This window comes from Papilio polytes, unplaced genomic scaffold, assembly GCF_000836215.1.
Source record: "Papilio polytes unplaced genomic scaffold, Ppol_1.0 DF823399.1, whole genome shotgun sequence".
NCBI classification, from domain to species: domain Eukaryota; kingdom Metazoa; phylum Arthropoda; class Insecta; order Lepidoptera; family Papilionidae; genus Papilio; species Papilio polytes.
In genome coordinates, this window is record NW_013525805.1 from 2,743,689 (window position 1) to 2,748,776 (window position 5,088).

The window sequence follows — 5,088 nt, forward strand, 5'->3', positions numbered from 1 at the left end:
TAAGTAAATGAACGTATTCAATAAAATCGAAGTGTTCGAGCAGTAGTTAGCAATTAGCATGCAAGTACGTCATTATGGCGGACACGTAATGGCGCGGTTTATGGTCTCCTAACAACTGTCAGACGAATGGCGGGAAACGTAAATTAATATGGCGTCCCATTGTGACGTCTTCAGACACTTTTGTGTGTTTGTAATTACTTTATGTGTTGGGGATTGCTTATGAGGATTGTAAATGAAAATTGGCGACAAGTAATAATGGAATAAAATAAGTATTTGTTTATGTCTTATTATTATTGATAATAAAGTGTGTTGAGTTTATTAACGAACGAACGTAATGAATGATAACGAGCGTTTTGATTGGTCAACACCCTCGATAAATGTGTGCATTAAAAACGTCCTTAATTAGATATATGTATATATTTTGATATTCACTGTTATTCAGTTCAAGTTTACGTTCATATATAAAATAACTGTAGCTTAAATTTGTACGTTGTTAACGATTCTGATTACAGTTGTCCCGTCGCGTTTTGATGCAACAATTTAACATAGCTCCAATCCGGTGTAATTTCTATTAATGCGATTTAAATTGGTGACCGGCTACAATTTGACCTCTATCGCCCGCTATAAGGTCGGCTCGCGGTATCGCACGTGTTTTTTTTTAATTCCATGACACTCAATTGTTTATGGCTGGATATTAAAAGAGGTTATGTTAACCACAATTATAAAAAAAATAATCATATTAATTATGTTTGTTATCACATATTTAAAAATACAAATATTTATTATGTATTTAAAATATGTACAAAATAATAGTTTTTCATTGTTTTTGTTTGAATAATTACCAAATCAGAAAGACAAACAGAAGCATTATTTTTTACTAATGTAACGTGATGGGACAAAAAGTGAAAGGAGAACCAAATTACAGACATGCAACGCTTTAGAATCTTTAAAATTATTTTATTACACAATTCACAAGTCAGTTTGACAAAATGAAAAATCAAATGGAATTTACGTTCAGAAATACGTTCAAAAATATCAAGCTACGAAAATATTTAGCAATTTATACAGTAAATACGTTTTTATCTATGGTTTGTTTTTTTTTTCAGTTAAAAGCCGTGACATCGTCGTGTCGTCGAGATCAAGTGAAGTATTTAATCGATTAATTTTATGTCACGACTTGCGTTTCGTTGAACAGGTGTAAGATGGCTTCGTTTAAAAATGTTAGTGACTTAATTTTGTGCACTAATTGGTATATTAAATGTATTTTATTATTTTATATTTATCAAGATAAAAACAAAATTTGTTTATAAAGACTAAACTTAATTATAATTAAACAGTTTTCTAACTAGTTTCGCTTATTATCGATATCGATATTTTTAATTTTAATATTTAAATATCGATTAATAATACGAATAATCGTTCCGACAACGTTTGATCTGTTAAAATTATCTTGCATTAATATAGAGGTTAAATGTATCAAAATGAATTAAACAACCAGATCTTAAATATATCTGAAATGTCTGGCATTTGAGGTGTACACGTTTTTTGGCGGGAACGACTGACAAAGCGCGCCGACTCGAATGCTGAGGCACGCGCTTCGATGTTTTTTTTCTCAAGCCAATGATAAAAAGGTAACTCTTAATAATGTTTTCGTTCAGTTATTCGTAAAATGCGGATAAAAATTTTCAACCGTCAAAAGTAGAGCCATTTAAGTAAAATTAATTTTCTTCTTTCCTTTTAACGTGAGTGTTATAATTCTTTTAAGTCTTGCGAAAAAAATGACAACATTACTGACCACTAGAACACTAAGGGCCAAAATATAAAATGTAAGGCAAGTGTGTTTTACTTATTTTCACAGTAACTTTACAATTATTAAATACTGGCTGTTCCCGTGCGACTTCATCCGCATAAAATTACAAAAATTTAATTTTATTGTTTCCATATATCAAATTATCAATTGCCAATGTCAAAATGACATGACATGAAGACAGACCATGGCAACCTTGCTTCCTTGATGTTGGCAGCTTGTAGTTTATGGTCCCTTTCCCACATGAAGGTTTGTCCAGTTTATTCATCTCCCAAGTTTAATAACGTAAGAATAATTAGCCTAATGCGTGTCGAAAATGTAGGGATTTTTATTAAAGAAAGAATTTTTCAAAAATATGCTGTGATTGCTGACATCCTACGCCACAAAGTAGCGTGTGTTTACGCTTTATTATATGAGTATAGATTTACTCCTTAAGGTCGTATAAGTAACCTTTCTAATAAAACGTCTATCCAAAATTCGTGTAACCAAGGAATGATCATTACAACGACATGACTACAAATTATGGCTTCGTCTCACAACAATTCAATTAAAGTGTTACGTAGCTACAAAATAATTCCGCTTGAATTAGAGTAATTGCTTTTGTGATTAGACGATAGTGATGTACGATATCGATGTTGTAAACGATACGGATATACAGACTATAAATTAACACAATCGATAACATTCCAATAGTTAATTAAACTTCAACATAAAAATACTTCTAAACTAAAAGCTTTATTGAATTAACTTAGCATAGGATATTTTAACATGCGATCTTATAGTGATATAATAAAGCACTTTTACTGCAAATGAAAGTTGTTAATAAGACAATTTAAACACACAATTACAAAATATATTACATGTACTTAACTTTATGTTATTATAAAATATATTTTATGTAAGGTAGATTTTTTAAATTTGACGTTTAAAAAAACATCGATATTAACAAAAACAATATCGAATATTTTAGTACATCCCTATTGTCCGGCTTAACGAATGTAGGCCGCGTTCTCTCCCACGCCGCGTCGACACCTCGCTAATAGCGCGTCATTACACTATCTGTCGATACATCTCGACTCGGATCGGGACATCACTATCTACAATCGACTTTGACTATAATAAAATGGACTAGGCAAAGAGGCGCCGTTGTACTAACTAGAGTCTGCCACTTAAAAGCTACGCTTTATTTTACCCACACAAGAAAATAGGTTTAGAACTTATTGTTCGTTTTTCGACTGGTCCTGTCTCTTAAAAGTCAAAGCTGTCTACAATCGATGATCGCACGGACAAAGCCATTGTTTTATATCGCATCGATTTCAAACTAATTATCTTTTGAAATTTAAATACACTTGAAAGCTCATAATGCACCTTGTCAGTTCAATAACGTATTGAAATTAATATTTTGTGTTAATGTTTTGTAGACGATGGAATCGATAGATTAATATTATTGATTATTAATAGTTCCTAAACATTAGTAATAATAAAATATAGCCTATGTTACTCACAGATAAATTACCTTTCTGAAAGTGAATGAATTTTTAAAATCGGCCCTGTAGTTTTTGAGTTATTTCAATACATACAAAAAAAAATCTTTCCTCTTTATAATAATAGTATAAATATAGATTATACAACACTAATTTGTCATAAATTAAAATAAGAGTATTAAAATGTTAGCCACTTACAACAGTGCGTTTTTTTCTTTTTGTTTTTTAAAATAATTAGTTTATTAATGACAAAAATATGAAGTAACTCAAAAGAAAATTGCCAAAACTGATCACGCTTGACCCATTTACGTGAACTGGCCACTAAACTAGCTTATGGTATAAAATTGGTGTAATTCATAACACGCACAAATCTACAACCATTCAGGTTAATATAAAACCAGCTTTATCATCAAATAGTAAGGTTCATTCACAAAAAAGTATAAGAATCTTATAATTTTGCTCTTGACATAGATATCTTGAAGGAAACGATTTGCTACATTTTAAAGATGTCTCAGTACTTTATTACTGTTTTATATGGCTTTTGTAAACCTAGAATTCACTATCCTGACACTTCGATAGTCCCCACGTGTAGGTACTTTCCAGTTAATAGTTACGGACGGCCATATTCACAATACTTGTAAATTACTTTAAAAACAAACTGAACTCCAAGGCGATAACGTAAAGATATCGCTCCGTGGCGACGAATGGCGCTTCCTTCAGGTGGGATTGTGGTCAAGCGCTAGCATTTCAGCATCAGATTTTTTTTTATTAGCTTAACAATTAAATAAAAAAAAAGAATAGAAATATATTGAGCTTGTTGGCGACGGAAGGCCTGAGCTACACCTTTCCAAGAATTATAAAACTACCAGTACTAATCCTTCCGTTTCCTAATATTTTCCTAACAATATTGTTGTTTTAAATAAAGATAAGTACATATTAACAAATAACTTTAAGGAATACAGACTGTGTTAAAATAGTTAAAAAGCTAAGGGCCTGTCCCACCACATTATACATTTCTAATAACAATCCAACGTGTAAAGAATGTGATGGAAATATCGGATTTTGTTCTCTTATCTGACAGCGACGTCATTTTAAGCTATCTGAACCTCTATCAGCCAGTGGTGGGACAGTTCATGTTTGCGTACCCTCTTACACATAATTATTTACTATGTAATAAATAGTACTTTAGTTATGTTTGTTTAACGCACTTTCCTGTAAAGTTTGGTTTTAAATAATTAAGTTTACGCAGGGACAGTCTTACATCACATACTAGCTGTCGCTCACGACTCCGTTTACGTAGAATTAAAAAAAGTAAGCAGCTTTTTTTATGGACTATGCTCTACATAAAAGCCAAACTTCATTAAGTCTCTTCAGCCATTTAGGCTACAAACTCTAACAAACTAAAATCGCATTAATTACATTGGTAAGATTGCATATTACCCGTTATATTAACATAAAAATGCATTTTTTATATTAAAGTGAACGTAGATATTATTATCAAGTCTTAATTGCGAATGCTTGAGTAATTATTAGGAAGGACCGTTCTAAGGAAACAGGTTTTAGCAAAGATAGAAGTATTGACGTTTTAATATGACGACCCCGTTCTCATTTACAACGTAGTTAGTAGAATGTTTGCTTTATTTGCACATAAACGATTTTTAATGATTCAATTTAGATCTATTAGATAGTAACTATTGACCGCGACTCCGTCAGCGTGGAAAAAGATTATGTAGCCTTCATATGAAAGCATAGAGATACAAGAACATTCTAGACTGCTCTACATCTACGCCAAATTTC